Below are 22,456 nucleotides of genomic sequence, written 5' to 3'. Positions count from 1 at the left end.
CATTCAAATCAAGTGAACCAGTAATCAGTTCTGCAGTCAAGAGATCTTTCAAAGGAAAGAGAGTCTTCTAAATTGACATAGTATTGAAAGATTATAACCCTGTGGCAGGCACAAACAACTAAATCAAAATCTTTATTAGTCAGGATTCTCTAGAGTAGTACAACTTATAAAATCTCTCTCTCTCTCTCTCATCATACAATATATATATATATATATATTGTATGTGTATATATCAGATGGTCTTCAATATATGCTGGAATCCTGAAGAAGTGTACTTTAATGCTAGTAATGGAACAAACATGTTAGCAAGGCAAGAGCCAGCAGGCTAAAGTAAAAGCTTTATTCTTTCATATAGTTACATAGGCTTCCAGCAGAAGATGTGGCCCAGATTATAGCATCTTCTCACATCAAGATCTGAATTGTAGGCATGTGTTTTCCTACCTCAAAGATCTTAATTAGAAGTAGATATTTCTACTTCAAATTGAACAAAAATCCCACACTGGTGTATTATTCATTTTTGGATTGTAGTTAATTCCAGATGTAGTCAAATTAACAGCCAGGAATAGCCACCACAAATCTATACCTTGTCAACTTGAAATACCATATCTCCTATGTTGTTTTCCACGTAAAACAATAACCATGTCATCATAACGCCTAAATATGACTATCCTACAGTCAATTGAAAATACATTATAGACTTAACCAGATCATAATTAAGCCTAACATAATAAAACTGTCCTTTGAAGGGATAATTGACCACAATAACAAATGCATTATAAATTTAGAGTAGGCATCAATGTTCCTTGAGGAACATTGTTTTAGTATCTCAAACTTAAATATAATAACCACCGATAATCTCTTAATGGATGCTACATCACATGATAAAGAAATGGAGAAAACACAAATGTCTGTACGGATACATTAACAAAATTCAACAGAAATATTCATGTCAATGATAATCCACATCTCTGTAGTTGGTCATGTGACTCTAGCTAGCATTTATAACTACCTTCCTCTACTACACACTTCATATTTCCCATACCCTTGGAGAGAACCTCAGGAGGTCTTGGCTCTTTTCCTGGAGGAGCGGTTTATACCTTCCTTCCTGACAGGCCTGTGCCTTTTGTCATCCTGCTTGGATTGGGCTGCTGCAGTTTCTCAATAACTTTAATCACAGTACAGTAGCAGGAAGAGATGCCGTACATGATCCCCTGCATTCCAGACAAAATCTTTCTTACCTCCATTGTGGAGAAGCAGTCCAGTTTTTCCATGGTAATAAGGATTAGTTACCCCTCCTAACTCTGCTATTCCTTTATTCAGCTGGTGGTTTAAAGGCATTAGAAGTCCAAAGGGATCACAGGGATCTGGTGTGATGGTGGGGATGGGGTGGGGGGAACAGGGGAGTGGATCATAGCTCCCCATTCCAGAACTAAAACTTCTAAGCCAACAGAACTTAAGGTCGCAGGGACAGGAAGCACAAATTCTCCTAATGAGTCAGTATTCCGTTTACCACCTCTTGATTTCCTGGACCCATGAATCCTATCTATGGGAGAAACCAGACTATATATTAGATGCTAATTTAAAACATAGTCTACCTTCTGGAGAACCCTGGTCCAGTACTCCAGCCTGCTGCCACCTAAGTGGCACTGTAACTGTGTCCTTTCTACTACCAAGAAAGAAACACTAAACCTAAACATTGCCCTTTTTTTCTTGATGGCAGAAGGGGCCAGGTACAAGAATTTATCCTTCATCTTAGAAAGAATATTTCTGCATGTCCCAAACCACTATATTCCTAAGAATTTCACTGAGGTAGAAAGTCCGTGAATTTTGGTTGAATTCTTTTTTTCATCCTCCGGTGCACATAGAGGTTGTACCAATGAATTCAAAGTGGTTGCTGCCCCTGCTCACTTGGTTCAATCAGCACAATAGCCAATATAGTGCACCAATGTGTTATTTTCTGGAAGAGACATATGTTCAAGATCCCTTCTAAGTTATGATGCAGGGCTGGAGACAATATATCCTTACAGTAAAACTGTACGGGTAGACTGTTGGCCCTGTGAACTGAAAGCAAATCCTGCTGATCTTTCTTATGGACAGGGACTGAGAAAAAGGCATTTGCTAAATTAATGTTTGCATCCCACATACCAGAAGATGGATTCCTCTGCTCAAGAAAGAATATTACATTTTGGACAGCAGCCGCAATCAGAGTCAATAACTGGTTAAAGTTTTGATAGTCACTTGTCATTCTCCCTGGTCCATCTGTCCTCTACACTGGCCAGAGAGGAGAGTTAAAGGGAGATGTGGTGGCAAGCATTATCCCATATATTTGTTACGTCCTTGGTGGTGGCAATAATTTTTGTAGTTCCTCCAGGAATATGATACTGTTTTTAATTAACAATTTTCGTTGGCATAGGCAACTCTAATGACTTCCATTTAGCCTTGTCAAACCTAATAACCCTTACTCCATAGGTCAGGGGACCAATGTGAGAATTCTACCAACTTTTAAGTATATCTGTCCCAATTATACACTCCGGGTCTAGGGAAATAAGCACAGGATGAGTCCAAAGACCCACTGGACCTACTGTGTGTCAGACTTCAGTCAAAAGCCCATTAGTCACTTGGCCTTTATAAGGGCCTTTATAAGTCCCTACCTTAAATGGGGAGGGCCACTGTGGTTTTTGAAGTCTCCAAGAATCAATGTCAATTCAGAACCCATATGCAATAGACCCTGGGAAGGCGGACTGATGCCTTCCCGCCAGTGCACCCTTGTACAAGTTTGTATGTCTGTCTGGGGAAGAGATGGAGACAGGCTACTAGTTAAACTTGTAGGTATTTTGTTAAGGTCCTTCCTCAGAGGAATCTGGCTGACCCTTCTTCCTTCAGGATGTTCTAGGTCTGAAAACTGCCTCATGTTTGGAAAACACAGTCAGCCTGTTCTAACCATTACAGATTAGGCCATTGTAAGCAGTACTTTCTTTATTCAACCCATTACAATAAGAATTCCCTTGCTATTCCAGTGCTATAACCTGGCCCCTGCTACCTTAGGGCCCAATTAAGCCCACTGCATTTAATTCATCCAACTGAGCAGTGGCATCTCTAACCCTAAGACCTGGCACTGGAAAAGGGGTATCAACAAAATTCCTCTAATGTGTTGGTGCCCTTCTCACCATTTTTTCATCTCATAGGACTTGTGAAGGTCATGTCTTCTGAGGCTTCCCATTGTTGAGGATTATGTGTCACACTTATCGACTCAAGCATTGCCATTTCCCTGAGCCTCAAAATCCCCTCATTGGCACTAAGCCAATCAGGCATCCCAGATTCCTCTTCAGTAGGCCATCCTTTGACAAATGCTTGAGCCAACCACACAAACAAATTTTTGGCACCCTTCTTATCTACATAAGCTTTTGTCTGAAACCTGGAATCTCTACTCAGAGGACCCATACCAATAAACCGAGCATGATCCAGTATTGTGTTCCTTCCACCATTATGCCACAGCCTTAAAATCCATTCCCATACACATTCCCCATACATCTGCTTGAGTTAACTAGCAAGGTCATTAAGCTCTTAATAGTGTAGCTTTCCTCTTGATGGACTACACTTTCTTCCTAGCATCGAGGAACCTGTTTTGCCTGAAGTCTGGTTATAGAGCTAGAGGCAAGTATTAATGGGCCCTGGGGGACATCAGTATTATCTTGCCTGGCTTTTCCTTCAAAGAAAGTGACGGCTGATTTAGCAGATAATGAAGGATTGATTTTGCCAGTCAAAGGTGAAAAAGACAGTATTTCATGGGTGAGGGGGTGAGGACATCTTTTGCTGAGGGTGGAGAGACTACTTCCTCAGGTGAGATGATCCCTTGAGAATCTGAGTGTTTAAAGTTCTCAGCTTCAATGGGATCCTCACATACATTCCCATCCCAAGTTACAGGATACCATTCTCTACCAATTAATGCCTGTACTTTAACCACCAGCACCCTCCAAGGTTGGGACATGAATTTTTTACTGTAATTCAGACAACCTTATAATGAGGGCTTCCGTTTGATTTTCTGAAACTTAAGCTCTGTGGCAGCTGGAGAGAAGATTCTCTTTCAGGGCATACTTAGAAACGTTTATTCTGTTTATGTGGATCTTGAGTCTCAAATTTAATCATTAAATCCACTGCTGCCTATAACCATATTTGAAATGTTAAAAGTTTTTTAACTTAATCACAAAGCTTACTCCTATTCTTTATCAATTTATATAGATATTCTAAGAGCAACCAAACAGCATCGTTTTCCTTATTTTTCCACTAATTATCAAAAGTTTTATATACAGAGTCGCCAAATCCATTGCCATTCAAAATTGGGGAATCAGAATAATAAAATGCATCTATCTCCTTAATTTTGTAAAAAATAATTCACACCATGGGATTTTAGTCCTCTGGGTTTCCAGGAGAAGCTTTAGTACTTGGAGGTGTTGTCAAATTGGAACCTATTCCAGATACTTAAAAGATTCCTCCTTGAATTCACGTGGCCAGCACAGGGAAGACAGGTGTGAGTGGAAGCAGCAGAAGGAGTCATGGCTGCCAAAGAGTCCAACGGAAAGTTCAGCCTGGCGTTAGCAGTTGCAGGAGGCTTGGTGAACTGTGCCTTATATAACGTGTATGCTGGACACAGAACTGTCATCTTTGATGGATTCTGTGGTGTACAGGACATTGTGGTAGAGGAAGGGACTCGCTTTTTCATCCCTTGAGTACAGAAGCCAATTATCTTTGACTGCCGTTCTCAACCACAGAATGTACTGGTCATCACTGGTAGCAAAGACTGGCAGAATGTCAACATCACACTACACATCCTTTTCCGGCCTGTGGCCAAAAGACTTCCTCCTATCTATACCAGCATTGGCGAGGACTATGATGAGCGGGTGCTGCCATCTATCACCACAGAGATCCTCAAGTCGATGGTGGCTCGATTCGATGCTGGAGAATTGATTACTCAGCGAGAGCTGGTCTCTAGGCAGGTGAGCCATGAGCGAGCAGCAACATTCGGGCTCATCCTGGATGACGTGTCCCTGACACATCTGAACCTTCGGGAAGGGGTTCACAGAGGTGGAAGAAGACAAACAGGTGGCTCAGCAGAGAGCCAGATTTGTGGTGGAAAAGGCTGAGCAGTAGAAGAAAACAGCCGTCATCTCTGCCGAGGGTGAATCCTAGGCAGCTGATTGCCAAATTGCTGGCCAAGCAGGTGATGGCCTGATGGAGCTGCGAAAGCTGGAAGCTGCTGAGGACATTGCTTACCAACTCTCCCGCTCTGGAACATCACCTACCTGCCAGCAGGGCTGTCGGTGCTCCTCTAGCTCCCTCAGTGAGGCCAACCAGGCCACGTCCTCTATCATTCCGAAAGACGCCTTCCTTCTGCCCCACCCCAGAAATCACTGTGAAATTTAATGGTTGGCTTAACATGAAGAAAATAGGGGCAAAATCACTTCAGATCTCTTTTTTAAAAAAGATTTCATTATAATACTTCCTTTGCTCTAGAACCACCCTGTACCAAAATCCAAAATCTCTATTAGTCAGGGTTGTCTAGAGTAGCAAAACTTATAGAATGAGTCTCTCTCTCTCTCTCTCTCTCTCTCTCTCTCTGAAAATGACTTACCATCTATGGTCCAGCTAACACAACAATGACTAATTATGAATGAAAAGTCCAAGAATTCAGTAGCTGGTTGCTCAGTCCACGAGGCTATATGTTTTGGCTGATCTTCAGTATATGCTAGAATCCCAAAGAAGTTCTTACCAGCAAAGGAATGAACTTGTTAGCAAGGTAAGAGCAAACAGACAAAAAAGCAAGAGCTTCCGTCTTCTATGCCTTTATATATAGGGTCCCAGTAGAAAATGTGGCCCAGATTAAAGATACCTTTTCCCACCTCAAGATCTGTATTTAAGACATGTGTTTTCTTACGTCAAATATATGGATTAAAAGTAGACATTACTACTTCAAATTAAGCAAAAATCCCTTACTGGTGTGTCCTCCATTTTTGAATTTTAATTAATTCCAGATATAGTCAAATTGACAACTAAGAATAGCCATCACAAAGTCCTTGGGAGGAAGCAAGCCATAGGGACGGTGTTTCCTTTAGTCCCTTAACATGTACAATTTAAAAAGATACTAACCCTACATGGAGAAAGGCCAAGACTTTAATCACTAAAGAACATGGGGAAAATGAAAGCAGGTGACTGACCTGTCAGTGCTAAAACTCTGTTTAAGACCTTAGTTCCTAACTTCAAGGGAGGCCGCTCTTTATTTAGCTGTCCATTACTTCATTTCCCTTACTATTCAATTTCACAATTACACAGATCAATCTTTCCAGGTACTTGATAGATTGCCATCATTGATCCTATACAGAGTAGGTGAGAACGAGGGAAAAAAACCCGCTTGTAAACCTGGCTCAGCACTTCAGCAAATTTCTCCCATTAAGTGTTTATATTGGCAGATGTAAAATGTGTTTTGTTGGTTTGAAATGGTTCCCCAGTGGAAGTATATTGTTGGGCATCCCCTTGCCCGACCTTATAAATGTTTTAATTACACAGTAGTAGCACAGAATTAAGGAAAAGTTGCAACTTTCTAATTGCTCCTGGAGCTCCCATGAGGTTTGTGTAAAGAGCCTTTCTACTTCTTTAACCTCAGAAACATCAATAAATATTTCTGATGTAAGCTTATTTTTTGTTCTTTTATAAAAGATGTGATATCCATTTTTCATGTAGAGCATCTACAATTGTGTGTTGCCGTTGTTAACTGATGCCGTGGTCTTTGTCTCGGGATGAGAAGTAGGAGAACTCCCAGACTGTAGAGTAGTAACCTGCAGAGCTGTCCGGAGCAGCAGCTTTCATTTTAAAGCATCTTCTACTGATTCTATTGCTTGACAGAACTTGGTGTATTAATAAAGATGGAGAAAAGAAAAAAAAATCTGTCACAAAGTTAAAAAAAAAAAGTGACGGACAATCTCTTTTTCATACTGCAGGTATGAAAAGGGACCAACATCGCCCAGTTTCAACTTGCGCTGTTCTTATTGTGTTAACCTGAGTTAATCTTCCATTTATATCGTAGGCCATTTCATTTCATTAGTAAACATTCATCAAACATCCTGGCACCAAGTTAGGGCCAGGGGACACTCAAGAATGTAAGGACCCTGCCTCTGTGACTCATCAGAAAAGGAAATCAGCCAAGGATGTTTTGCACTGGAAGAACAGTGGGTCCCTTCATTGTGAGAGGTTAAAACAATGATCAGAAAAGCACAATGAGAAGACACGAGAAGGATCTGTGGAGGCTAAGAGCTGCAGCTCCTTTGAATCAAGTATAGGTGACAGGCGTGCACCTGGGATAGAGCATGTGACCATTGTGTACAATGACCTGACTGGATTTCCAGCACTTCAATTGATCATAAAATGTCATCAGTAATGGCCAATATCACTTGGAAACATTTGAGTTTTAGCTCAAAAGATTCCCTATATCTATGTATTCATTATATCGTTTATCCATAAGTATTTGCCTAATGTGATATCTGGAGTTTGTCTTTGTGCATTCGGCTAGTAGTTTCACAGATTCATGATGTAAATATGCTCTGTATTCCTTGATTAGAAATGTCTAACATGTGCGTTCCCTATGTAAGGATGTCCTTTCCTTCTAACACTGTTGCCTAATGACTGTACTCTGTCTGTCTGTCCTCCTGAATCCTTTGTTGATGACTTATTGCTTTAGATTATTTCTGCAGTCTAACCTATAACTGCATTTGACTCATTTTTATTTGGGTCTCAGGAGACATGGGTTACCGAAGCTTTGTAATGTAGTTCAACATCTTGCTTATTCAAACTTTGTTCTTCTCAGGATTGGTCTTTCCACTCACAGTTGTTCATGGTTCTATGTGGATTTCTGTACCTTTTACTGTTTTAGAAAAAAAATCACTGGGTTTTTCATAGTAATTAGAGATCATTTTATATTGCTTTGGGTAATACAAATATTTTAACTACTTTAAGTCTTCTAGTCCATGGTACAGGACTGTTTCTAGTGTGTTTCTTTCTAATACTTTCATCAGTGTCTTTGATAGTTTTCAGAACATAGATATTTCACCTATCTCATTAGTTTATTTCTGAACGTTTCATTTTTATTTATGTTACTAGAAATAGAATGATTGTCTCCATCTCTTTTCTTATCTTCTTTTCTATCTTTCATAATTGTTACTAAAATATAAAACTACTACTCAATACTGTGCATTTACTTTGCACATGAAATATTGCCATGATGAAGAGAAATAGAATGGATGGCACTCTCCCATTTCTGATCTCTAATGAAATGCTTACTGAATAAGATATTATCTAATATCATGTTACAATATACTTAGGGAGTAGATGATTCTCTTTTTAAATTCCTAGTGGCTTTCTCCAGCTTTTGTAAATGTGCAGAAGCTACACAGAAAATGATTATAATGGCTGGTTATTAAATGACTCAAGAGAAGCACCTAATTTGCCACTCACTGAACATCACCATTTTAAAATATATTTCATGTTTCTTTTTGTGGATGCACCTAGTCTGAGATTAGTTCTGATAAAATCTAATAAGCAACTTCAGAAGAATAGAAATGATGATTTGTAGATATTAGTTTCAGTTTATTGAGGAAAACAATTTCCATGCAAACATGAGGCCCAGAATTTGGATCCCTAGACATCATGTAATGGATATGTTTGGCAGCCCTCCTGTCATCCTATTACTTAGGAGGCAGAGAGAGAGAATTCCTGGACCTAGCACCTGCCAGACTAGCTGAAGTGGAGAGCTACATGTTCAGAGAAAGATCAAGGCCTCAATATTTACAGTAGAGAGTGATGGTGGAAGATTTCAAATATCATCCTCAGACCTCAACATCCAAGCACATATATGCTCATGCACCTCACACACATGCATGCACGTTCACACACACACACACACACACACACACACACACACACACGAACACGCACACACTGTCTCTCTCTGGGACAGAGAGATACACAGAGGTAACAAGAGCAGATAGATAGAGGTAGAGAATCAAGTGTATGTATCATACCTCACTACTCATAGCCAATGGATTTTCTCAACTGTGTGTCAAAAGGATAAGTACCCTATATTCTTTATTCAACATACATGTTTGATATAAATCACATTTGTTTTAATTACTTATTAAAGTACTTTACAATGGGCATAATTTCTGGCCACTGCAGAACCACCACCATTTCTACCATGTCCAGTTTTCTTCAGTATTAAATGTAGCCATGTAAGTATGCTTTGACCAAAGGTATATGAAAATCTTGTTAATAATTTCTGCCCTTAAACCCATCATAAATTAATTTTCCTTTCCCTTTCCCTTCCTATTTAATGATATACGGCAGAAACTGGTCAGCACACAAGAAACCCAGTCAAGGAGAACAGCAACATAAACTTCAAAGCTTCTCTGCTTTTTGATATAAGGAGAAAAACAAATTTTGATTCATGTGTCTCTATTCACAGTAGGTTAAGCCCAAACGCATAAATCAATTCTCTTAATTTGTAAAGATATCATTTAGTCATGACATTGTACACACACACACACACACACACACACACACACACACACACACACAATAGGCCTTGAAGCATTTCCCTTTGTATAATAATATTCCAAGTCTCTTCACTGCAAAATATTTGATGTTTTTAATATGAAGAATTAATATCCATTCTAACTCTAAATACGAAATGTTTCTTTGACAGTTTTGGAAGGGAAATTTGATGATCTCAGTCACATCTCATCTGACTGTTTTAGATGAGTTGCAAAGCACAGCTTATAAATATCTATTATAGCAATATCATAATTTCATCACAATGATAGACTTCTGCACAGTTTTTATGTGCTGCAGAAGTCGTGCATCTGGAAGTTTGAGATATTTTAAACAGCTGTATCTGGGAGCTAAGAATCACCTGTTTCAGTCAAAAAAATGGGTAAAATATTGAATCACATTTTCCCATGAAAAGACTACATGTTGCTTAAATCTAACTGCACCATAGATCTGTTTCTTAGAAGACAAGACATGCAATAAGTAAAATTAAATGGGCACATTTATACTTGTCCAATATACAGTAGTTTTCTAAACATAGTCTTTGAAGAAATTCCCTCTTCAAACATGAGAGATAGGATGAAATTTATATGTATCCTTTTTCATCTTGTTAGACTCTTTTGTGAGCAATGTGTAGCTTGGAGCATCTACTTGTGCTTTTAGAAATGCTGTTAGGCAATGTAATTTAATGGTTTGGGCTATCAAAGTTTACAGTAGAACTGGCCTAGACAAATCATTGTGCCCTTTCAATTAATTAACCAATTGAAAATAGCCTCTCCACTTTGTGTACTGTTGAGAAAGTTAGGTGTTTGTCTCTCTTAATTATAGTACAAAGATGGTGTGCTATTGTATGATGAATCTCCTTAGTAACTTTGTCTGCTCAAGAGAAAAAAATGTGTATTTAAATGAGAATTACAGCATCTATCACCTCTAAAATGATGGATTTTTGTGCTGGTCAATAATTCTAAGGAAGATTTTACTCATATTTCTTTTTATGAGTTTTTCAGTAGTGTTAAAAGCATGTGATACGCATACATATTATACACATTATACACATTATAACATCCCGATTATTTGCAGAATAATTGAGCATATATATTCACAAACATACATACACATATTCACACACATTTTAACATCTCAATGATTTGTAGATATACTTTCTTAATTTTTTCTTTTCAGCAAAGAACATCTGCTAGTATTTGAATCTCTATACTTGCAAAAATCTTAAGAAGGCCTGTGGTGTATAGTCAGTGAGTAAGGTCCCTACTGTGTTCATCCTGAAGGACAGTGTTCAGCTCCCTGGCATACATGCCAAATCTAAGCACAGAAGTATGCATCTATAACCCCAGTTCTATGAAGAACAAAGACAAAAGAATGTGTTGGTCATAGGAGCCAATGTTTCTAGCCAATTGTAGAACTCCAAGTTCTGTGAGAAATTCTTTCTAAATGCCTTAGTATACAAACTAGTGGAGTCTTTAGTTTTGGTTCACCTATTCTATTACTCCCTTTCCCTTATCTACTTGCCCTCATCCAAGATTAACCCTTTACTTTCCAGTATTGTGTGTTATTTCACAGCATTTTACTATCCTACATTCTATGTTTTTAACTTAGATTCCCAAACTATGTGAGGTAGAAATTTCTGGTTTCTTTGGAGAGACAGTTGTGTCATGTGATGGATTTCTGGAAATTGTCATATGAGAGGATGCTTTCTTGGGATAGATACATAGGAGGATGTTTTGTTTAAAACAGACACATAGTGTTTTTCTACAGCTGCCTGGGAAAATGGCATGTGATGTTTTGCTATAGTAGACATGTGAGAGAACATGTGATGTTAGGAAATGGTGTAATTATAATACCACAGATACTGGACAAGAGAGGGGCATTGGTTCTCTTTGCCTCTTATTATTAAGTCTTCAGTGGGCTTTGCTGAAGCTGGTCTTCATTGATGACGCCCTGGTATTGGTTTGCCTTGCCTTCTTTGTTGATCATGATTGTCATAACTTCATAGAGAGAAACACACCAAAGAACTTTTCATAATATTCCAGTGACGTCTTGCCATTTCCTGGTACTTGGGCAGATTGGTAGAGAAGCTTGGTTTCTTCTGGATCACGCTCTCATTTCTGATTCGTGAATGGTGTTTGGGTGTGGATAAAGATACCACTGCTAATTTATGTCAAATAAACTGCTGATATCCTGGCAATGAAGATGGGACTACCTCTAAAGAACTATTTGTAAACAGGTCCACACCCGCCTTTGCCCTATTAACTTTTCATTTCCACTACCTCTAGTGGGTGTTGGACTGTAAAGGAGGTTAAAGCATTTAAGAACCCTTATTAAAGTAGGTTTTGAAAAATCTAAGCCTACAATTATAGGTCACTAAGTAGCTTCTTCATACATACTTCATTTTGGTTAAGCTCTCCATGGCTACTCCTTGTTCTTTCCTGCATGAACTCTTAAGCTCCCACTATTTCCTACTCTGACTCCATTTCAACTGTATTTTACTTTTCTCCTCTTAAATGCACTACCAATGGCCCATTTCTAGTTTGCCAGCTTCAATTTGATTTAAAAATAGGATTCACATAGTAGTGTAAGAAAGAAAATGCAGCACTTGTCTTTTTGGGCCTGGTTGACCTTACTCAGAGTACTTTTTCCAATTTTATCAATTTGTCTAAAAACATTTATTTAATTTTTTATTTATGGGTACATCACATTTCACTGTGTACATGTACCACATTTTCATTAATCATTTGTCAATCAATGGGCATGTAGGTTGATTCTATCTTATAGCTATTGTGAATAGATCAGCAACAGACATGGACATGGATGAGTCTCTAGAGGAAGATAAAAAGTCCTTTTGGATAGGGAACAGAAGAACTTAAAAAAGATGATGAGACTGGTGGAATGCTGTTCTGGACATGGCATGGCTGCCATATATATGAGCCCACAGCTGTGGTCAGCTGCACAGGATAAAGCCAGTTAAAAATTAAGCCTGAACCGGGATGAAATTTCATGGCCCTATTTATAACAGAAGAGCTGTCAGCAGTTGATGGCTGCTGTAGGAGGGAGAATCACTTTTCCTTAGTGCTGTGGCCCCTAGGAGACTGGCCATCCCTAAGTGAGTGATTCTACATTCATTTTCACATGTACAGTGGATTGAAGAAATAAATACATAAATATTTCAAAGAAGTATATGATGTTGGGAGAGAGATAGGATGAGATCTTGAGGGAAATCTGTCTGCTTTTGCAAAGGAGCTACATAGGTTTAGTTTCCACTATTTCTTTGTAGTTCAAAACCATCTGTAACTCTAGTTTCACATAATGCAGTGCCCTCTTCTGGCTTCCATATGTACCAGGCATCCGAAGGTGTACAGACATCCATGCAGACAAAACACCCATAAACACGAAATAAATAAATATAGTTTAATTTAAAAATAAAATAAATGAAGGCTGTGTAAAAGAGGCTCCACACAGCCAGCTTTGTTTTGCAGTTTTGTTTATCTGACTGTCAACAGGCAAAGCATGTGTCCCCTTAGAAGGACACAGCCTTCAAAAACTCATAATGCAAGCATAGAGTTCCAGGTCTTAACTAGACACCTTGTGATAGCCTGGTCTTAGAATTCCAGCTTCCATATCTAAGAAATAAATGCTTATTATAAATGACTCAGTCACAGATAAACTATTACAGCAGCGCAAGGACTAAAACAGCATGCAAGAACAGTTCTCTCCCTGATATCAAGAATCAATCGAGTCTATTCTAAAGTGTTTAAGCAGGACCCTTATGCCAATCCTCTCATCCGTGACATGTGCTTTATGATGTTTGTAGGGACTTGTGCAAGGCTCATGCAATCCCAATATTGCACCCAGTTTCTACTCTTCTCTTAGGATCCACCAAGCACACACTTCAAATGAACTTTCTCTTATTTCCTCTAGAGTGATGTCAACCTTGTGAAGATATCCTTTGCAAGTTAAACATCATTAGTAATCTATTCTCATGACAAATAAGCCAATTAATTAAGAGATTAATAGGGAGCCAAGTATAGATTTTAAAATACCATCAAGCATTTCTAGAACATAGGTAATTACTTGAAGATTAAAATAAATGACAAAACCATGAAGTAAATATCTTAATTTGATTTTATTTCTGCTCTCACATAATAAAATATATTTAATACTTCTACCCATTATATTACTTTGACCTGATGGGTATTTATTTTGAGATTTCTATATTTTCCCATTTATAAATAAGGTATTGCTCAACTTCTGATATTATAATTAAATATTTCTACAAGCATGTTCTAAGTTCTTATTAATCAGTGACCAATTCAGAGCTTTACAAAGCAAAACCCAACCAAAACCAATAATCTGGGAACTGCTGGCCATCAGCCTACTTCAGTCTCAATGAGAAGCCAACTCTCAAATAAAGCAGAGTAATAGAGCAGCGCCCTGACTTGCTCTCCTGGCTATTGCCTATTCATTTGTGTGAGCATATCACAGAGACACACAGACACATGTAAACATACATAAATACATGCATGTGCACACATCATACATGAAAGTCAACATTAATATTAAACTGAAGATCTTAGAATCAGGTCTTAGCCATGCTATGTCTACACAATGCAGTGTAGGACACAGGAAGCTCAGGAAAATTCATTTAGAAAATCAGCATCCAGGAAATAAAAGTGGAAAGTCTAGAACTGTCTTACCTATGAAATGTACAACTACATTTTGAATAGAGCCTGGACTAAGCCAAAGACTGTGTGTGATAAACCCCACCATATATAGAGACTCAGCAGCAGAAGAGAAGCAAGGGATGTGCAGAGCCTGGTTGGACAGTCCAGCTCTAGCCTATCAGGGGGCTCTTTTCCCACTAAAACGTATAGCAGGGAAGGAAGGACCAGGGTACCCTGCATAGGGAAGCAGATGCCACGTTCTTCTCTTCTGTGTCCCCAGGGTCTGCTTTGTCTACCTTTTGCTCAGTAACTTATTTGTGGTACTCTGTGCACAGTTCTAGATTAAGTCAGGTCAAAAGCACAGTCTCTATTTTTAATCAAAATTAGGATCCCAAAGTTCACCAAACAGAATCTCTCTTGGCTGTAAAATTTTTGAGTGTGTCTAAAGGTGGACAAGTTCGGGGAGGATGTGGGAATGACATTAATTTGAGAACAAAATTTGTGTCCTGATGGATCCTTAAGTAACCTTACAGCCAGTGTTGTGTGTCATTGGATGTTATATTGTTTCTGTTTCATGTGTTTGACAATAATAGGAAGGAACTCTTTAACATGGTAGGGTTAGAAAGGGATTTCCAAGAAGAGAGATGCCATTTCTAATCTGATCAGAAGGCCCACAGTGTAGCTCACCTCTCCAGAGTCCTTTCTTTCTTGGGTTGCCTTTTAGACTTCTCAACTTCATCTTTAAATTTTATAAATTTATAATGTTAAACCATTCTGCTCATTTCCTCAATTTGCTAATTTTATTTAACATGCCTCTATTTTTCAACTTCTTGAAAAGTTTCTGAATTTTGGAGTTTTAGGGTAATCAAAGGTTTCCTTCGATCTGGGGCCTTTTTGCCTCTAATGAATTTGGGTTTTTTATTTAGGGTTAGGGCATCCCACACGGTGAGTCCCCCTTCCTCCCTTCTTCCTTGATCAAATTGTCTATGGGTCCACAGCAATGATTTGGGCTCTAGCCCTTTCCATGAACTTGGAGACCACTGAATTGTTAATTGAGTAAGTGAGGGCACATCAAATTTCTCTACCTCTTGTGGTATAACACTTACTGAGCGACAAGTGTCCCCGGGGAGAAAATGGGAAGGCTCTGCTGTGGACAAAGCATCACAAAGAAATGGAAATATGCAGTCTATTCCTGGGGGACAAAAAAGGAATTAAAACAAAACAAAACAAAACAAAACAAAACCCCCTCAACCTAGAGTTGTTACACTTCCTTTCTGTTGCCCATGGGCCCATGCTTCAAACCGAGGAACTCACTGGTCAGGTGAGTGTAAGAATAGATTTAGTTATACCACAAATTGTCACAATATCTTATCAAATGATTGTACCAGTTTATCACCATTACCCTCCAAGTATGAAGGAGACCCCATTGCTCTGCTCCCTCACTGACTTCCGTGTATTCAGTCTTCTGGATTTAGTTATTCATATAAAGTGCTATAGTAATCTGATTTTTGAGTTGAAAAGTCCACAGGACTGGACACTTTTGATTTCCACACTTGTCATCCTTACATTTCATTTGGTGACATGTATCTAAATGTAATGCCCTTTCTTTAAACAATTGAGCTTTTAATTGTCAACTTTTTGATGTTCTTTCTATATTCTGGATACTGGTCCTTATAGAAATCTCGTTGTGCAAGCACTGTGTGCTGTTTATAGCACTCTTATCCTCTATAAACGTTTTTCAGTTTCTCTCCTCCTATAGTTTTCGGAGCAATTGACCTGGGAATTCGGACCAGAGACAATTTTAGTCATATATTTCTAATTTGTCATCTAACTCTTACCTTTAAAAGTATATTGTCAATTGTCATTCAAATAGTACCAGTTAACTCAGATAATGATCATAGAAATAAAAGCCATCCAATGGTTAGAAATGCAGAACTAATAAAACACTTATTGCTTTTCAAAAAAGACTTTGCATTATGCGGTGAAAAGAAAATGTTCCCCATTATATTAATAATATACTGGTAAGTGCCAGTGTGACATTATCTAGAAAGCACAAACATTTCCTTAAAGGAGGCTAAGCTGAAGAGAGCCAGGAGTTGGATGGTTCATTGAGCTTTCCAGCTGTCAGAAAAGAGTGTTATGTGTAAAATCCTAGTGTCCTGTTTCGTCCCCTGAGGACAGTAGAGTGACACCAGGCAGAGCTGAAGGAATAATGAGAGTGAGCTTTGGATTGTTTGCCCTTTTTCTCAGGACTATCTCCCTGTATTTTTTTCTTTTGATGCATCCCTTCTAAGCCACATAAGTCGTCACAACAATTGGGGGTTATTTGCATAGATTAGCATAGCCTTTCTGAGGCCGTTTTCTATTCTTTTTCTGCCAATATAAATAGCAGTGACTATTAAAGTGTGACGAAGCTTAAGGAAGGGTAGATTGTGCCTTGTCACAAATCGAAGCTCAGTGGACGAGCCAAAGACATTTCTTTCTGTGAGGATCACAGAAAATTGGAGTTGTCCCGTTAAATACACACTTGAAGACTCGTTTGATCACCAGGCTTGCTGTGGTAAAGCCTTTGAACATTTACACAGATGCTTGGGTAAATTTCATCGTTGCCACACACTCTCAAGGTGTTTAAAGTTCGTTGTCATTTCACAGATCTTCAAAAACTACTTTCATTAACTCTTTCCTGCTTCTCTCCACAAATGTAAGGAAGATATGATATGGCCAATGGAGAGATTACTTAGCAACTGAGAACACTTTGTTCTCTTACAGAGGACAGGCACCTATAATTCCAGGGACTCTGACACTTTCTGACCTCTGTGTCACCAGGCATGCAAATGGTATACATACACACATACATACACATAAAATAAGATAAATATAAAGGAATGAATCTTATAATACACATAATACCAGTGCCAAATAGTACTTCCTTTGACAAAAAGATACTTGGACGTATTTTATTGGTGCATTATATAAAAATGAAATAATGGTCTAAAATCATACATTTAATGTGGTCCACCAAAATAGAGGACTTTCTTAGGGATTTCCGGTTGAAATAATAGAGATCCCCAGAATCTCTACTAACAACAGTTTATATTACCACAGTGAGCAGATACCCAAGACCATAATGATAGGCATTGCCCAACTGAGGGTTCAAATCACCCATTAGCTGGGAAATTTTCAACATTGATCATAATTTGACTGATGTGAAATCATTTGTTATCTGTTAAAAACTATTTTGAAGGCCTCTTTTGTAGGAAAAGACTTGCATATAGAAATCTTCGTAAGAATAGAGGAATTATGGGATTATAAGGTGAGACACAGTAAGTGGGTAGCTGCTTCGAAATACATGTAACTCCTGGTCAACTGAGGGGACTAACTAACTAACTAACTAACTAATTAACTAACTAACCAACCAACTAACACTAATAAAATATAATGCACAATTTTATGTTTTAAGTGGTTAATCATATTTATAAGTGATTATATTCAATTTCAAAGGCAATTAAGCATCATGGATGTTGTGTGTGTTTGCTCATGTGTGTAAAGAGTTCAAAGGACAAGTTGCAGGCATAGGTTCTCCCTTCCAGCACGTGGAGGCTAGGGATGGCCTCAGGTTCCCGGGAAATCAACAGTTGCCATTACTCGGTAAGCTCTCTTGCCAACCCCAGGGGAAATCACTTCTTATAAAACTTAATGCATCTCATTAAATATCTCCTTTTGGCATGCAATCCATATAAACACAATATTTGAACTATCATATGGTTCACACTAGTCAACAAATCTGTTTGAATTAGGAATATTGTAACTGACAAATAGGCTCACATAACCTAACTTTTTTTTTCTTTTTGCATGATACTTCAATGCTTGGCTAGTCTTTCTAAGTTGCTTCTATTACCACCGTACAAACTACCTTCTGATTTTTCTCACATTAGCATTTTATAGCGAAGCTGATAATTCTACCTCTGGCTCCTGGTGTATATTTACATATTGCATAAACTTTACACGTGTAGTGTGACTTTTCTTGGGAAGGGATGAACAAGCATTTAGCCTGCTCACTCCAGAGAAGTCACCTAAAATAAGGCAAATAAATTATTTCACCCCAGTGGAGTGTGGTCTTAGGAAAGCCTGGATGTGGGATTGAATGACTCAAAACCAGCTGCCTCACTGAAAAGCCACCCCACCTGGGCGACACTCCTCAAAAGTCTTATCCACAGAGAGATCTGCTCAATTGCCCGCAGCTGTATTGATTAGTCTCCTCCCCAGCATAGCCTTAAAAAGAAACCCACGCCCATCCCCAGGAGTCACTTGTTTCTTTAGTTTCCTGTGACAATTAGCATTCCTCCCCCACCATCTCAAGGAATGTTTCAATTCAGGGGAAACTGGTACAAAAACAACTTAATGTTTTCCCACTGATTCATCAGTTTTGCTTAACTCCGTTTGATTTATTTATACTTTAAAAGTGATGTCATTTTCACATGTATCAACAGCTAAGGATTAAACCATTGCATTTGAATTAACAAATGCATTGAATATAAACAAATACCCCTTATTGCCCTGGGAACTCACTATGTAGACCAGATTAGCCTCTGTCTCCTAAGTGTGATGAAAAGCAAGCCTGTCCCACCATACACAGCCTAAGAATACAATTTTAATGCTATCATTATTTTATTTTATTTTATTTTATATGTCTTCCTTATAGGAAGAGTTAGCATGTCCTATGAGCTAGCCCAGACTTGTGTAACTTTCTAGCTCCTCTGGATATCTTGGGTGCATTGAGAAATAAAAGGAAAAGGCATTCTGGAATTTTTGCTAGTGCTACTTTTGGAAAGGATGTTTTGTTTTGTTTTTTTGTTTGTTTGTTTTTATTGTTGTTGTTGATTATAGCTTGTGCAAGAGGCTCATGAGGGTAAAAATGGGGAGCAGTGAATCTGCTTACCTGTGGGCAATTCTTCACTGCAGACACAAACCGGTATTGTTTCTGAGTATGTCATATGAGAGTGTCCAGATTCAAAACTATATAATCTTAATAGAAAATAGTTTAAAGCACATTTATATCTGCCGAAAGGCAACATCTGGATTCCCAGTTTTGTGACTTTGAATAATTTTGCTAGCATCTTGAAAATCACCCATGATAAGGGAACAGGTCTATTTCTTCAGGTAATCAATTGCTACTGAATGGAACAACACTTCTCCCCGACAAAATATTGTTCCAGTAGGATTTACCTGCTAGGTAAAGAGATTTGTGGAAATAAAGAACTTCAGAACTATGTGTCAGATTGTGAATAATTTTTTGATTAAAACTCAAAGCAGTTTTCCAAGATACATTTCTAACTTGACTCTGCTGGAAGGACCATATACCTATCTCCCGGCCCCTATCACCAGTAACACAGAACAGAGCTTTTAAAAGTATATAATGAGTGAGCTAACCACCTTCCCTTATTAAGAAATGCAGTGCTTACAATGCAGTAACAAAAGGAGAACAAGAGAGATCTCACATATTTTGTGTTGTCTCAAGTAAACAAGAACATGTGAGAGTAAAGAGAACCAGAGTGTCTAAGGGTTTGTGGGTAAATCTTCTTCACTTCACACCATCTTTTATTAAAATAGTTTTCTACTATGTTGAAGATTAATACAGTATCAAAGGCTTCTTTTCATGAATAAGATGCTTTTCTTCCTTCTTTTTGAGTTTATCGTTTTAACTTTAGAAGACATGGTATGTTCGTTAGCCCATTCTGGCTCCACTCCAACTCCTTCCGTGCAGCTCTTCCTACAAGACACCGCACTCTGCCGATTACAGTTTCTTAAGGTCTCATATTCCTTTGTCATTTTTCAAAAATCCATTGCTTTTATATAGTCTATTTCTTCATTGTTTTCCTGTCAAACTGGGAATTTGATTGGGTTGAACTTGCTTTAAAATAGATCTTTTTCCATTCTGTATTGTAACAGTATTTTTCACTTGACTTAGTCTTCATATAAAAATTATACACTTGAGGCATTTCATTTGACGGCAACAAACAAAGAAGCCACCATGAAATCTGTGGTCTTCTGTAGATTCCAAGAGCTCTTGTGGTCTGCTGTAGATCCCAGCCATTTCTTTTTAAACAGAAAAACTTCTTCTAGCATCCCTTTGTTCTTTAGATTCTTGAAATGGCCCAGTGTCTACATTTTTTTGTGATGTGCTGCTCCATGAGTGCTCCTCATCTCCCATTATTTAGTCAAAAACTTTAACTCCCTAAGATAAATGAGTCTCTCTCCAGTATTTTTTTTCTATTTTCGCCTCTATATCTGGATGTATCTATGTCTCTATTGAACCATGATTTATTCATTCATGTACTCATCCATTCATCCATCCATCATGTAACTGCATACTTATGAAATCATGTTGAGTAACCTGCTTTCAAACCTACCACTAAAACACCGAGAGAGAAGCAGGCAGAGGCAGGTGGATTGCTGAGTTCGAGATCAGACAGGTCTACAGAGCAGTTCCAAGAGAGCCAGAGCTGCCTAAAGGATCCCTGTCTTGAAAAACAAACAATTACAAAAAAGAAAGAAAGCAATGTCACCTATAAAACATAAACTGAGAAATGATCATTTGGTATTAAATGGGAAGAGGGGGAGGAAGAGACAAAGGGAAAAGCAGGGAAGTGAGAGAAGGGGTTAGATAAAACTGTGACCAAACAAGGATTGTCTTTATCTCTTTACTACAAGTAACTTAATTCCAGTAAGTCCAAGCCAGTGCTTACCCAGCATGCTTCAGGTCATGGAATAAACAGTCAACCTAAGCAATAAAGTTAAATTCCCTTTGACATTTTTATAAGATCTCATGACTAGTGTTGTGCAAGTTCATGTTAGATAACAAGTAATTGTGTTTCACTCTTTGGAAAAATTCTTTTCTCAATGTCACCATCACTAATAAATTTAAGTTTGTAAACAAAAAAGTCAGACTTGGGGGATGTGCGATGGGGAGAAGACTGCTCTTTCTCTGTCTAGTGATGTCGTCATTTATTTCTGAAGACCTTGTTCTAAGCAGCTAGTGACCTCTACCTTATCCTGCTGAGAGGGGCAAAGAAATCACAAAACACAAAGTCTACAAGGTCACTTATTAAATGTTGTCATTTTCCCTTTTGTACCAAATAACTTCAAATCTATAAATCTATTCCAACAGAGCACTCTTTACCTCTGTCTTCTTATTTTGAAGTATTTTCAAATCTTCAATAAAGAAAAAATGAGCATTGTGGATGCTCACAGAGGTCACAGAACTCGAAGCTGCAGCTACGCAGACCACTTGATCTCATCACCTGCTTCTGTGAATAGTTTCTTTGAGGAAAGCTATCCCTTACATTAATGGATTGTATGTGGCTGCTTTTGCACTCCAGGACAGAGTCAAATAACTGTGACAAAGAACATATGGGCCATCAAGCCTAAAATACTTACCATCTGTCCCAACTGAGAAAAAGTGTGTCAACCCTCGATTCAGGCTCCCTGGTTATTATTCTAGTGCATTTGTTTTGTCTCTACTTCTGTGCAGTTAATTAAAGATAGGCAGGTCACAGCCACGTGGCACATAGACACACACCCACTCACAGCTTTTTATCCTGAGCAATGTGAAAGCAAATGACTGCTAATTCCCAAGATCATCACCAGCATTGTCCTGTCTCCTACAGGTTCAAAACTTCATCACAATGCCTAAGATCTTTTCCATACAATAATGTCATTTAATATATAATCTATACTCAACTATCTTCAGTCACACTGTATGGCTTCTCATCAAGGAAAAGTCCAACTACGTGATGTCAAACCACTTGAGACTTATTTAATCTGGAAAATCTATCATTTTCCACAATGTCCAAGATTATTCTTTCACAGTATGGATGTATTTGAAGGCTTACTTTTAGATATACAAAAAATTCTTGAATATTTTATACAGCATGACACACACTGTGCATTTCAACAGATGAAAAACTCAGGGCAACAATTTTTTTCTGTTTTGGTTGCATTTTGAATCATTTTGTAGTCTGCAGATGCATCTATTCTATTGATATGTGTGTGTTTGAACATGTATGTATATGTATTTATTAAGTGGACTATCTTAAAACCACATGTATATGTTGTTGTTATTGTTGGATATTGAATGATTCTTTGAAATTTTGTGACCATTCAGAACCTCAATGATATATATGGTAGCT

The 22,456-nt window shown here is 38.2% G+C and overlaps 1 protein-coding gene and 1 pseudogene across 1 annotated transcript in view; both read left to right on the top strand.

Annotated features, from left to right (window-relative positions):
* Cntn5 (contactin 5) overlaps positions 1 to 22,456 on the top strand; it is a 1,166,275-nt gene that overhangs the window by 670,560 nt on the left and 473,259 nt on the right. The window lies entirely within an intron of this gene.
* LOC116907832 lies at positions 4,460 to 5,458 on the top strand (annotated as a pseudogene).

This window comes from Rattus rattus, chromosome 8 (assembly GCF_011064425.1).
Source record: "Rattus rattus isolate New Zealand chromosome 8, Rrattus_CSIRO_v1, whole genome shotgun sequence".
NCBI lineage: Eukaryota > Metazoa > Chordata > Mammalia > Rodentia > Muridae > Rattus > Rattus rattus.
This window is presented reverse-complemented; position numbering and strand designations above follow the sequence as displayed.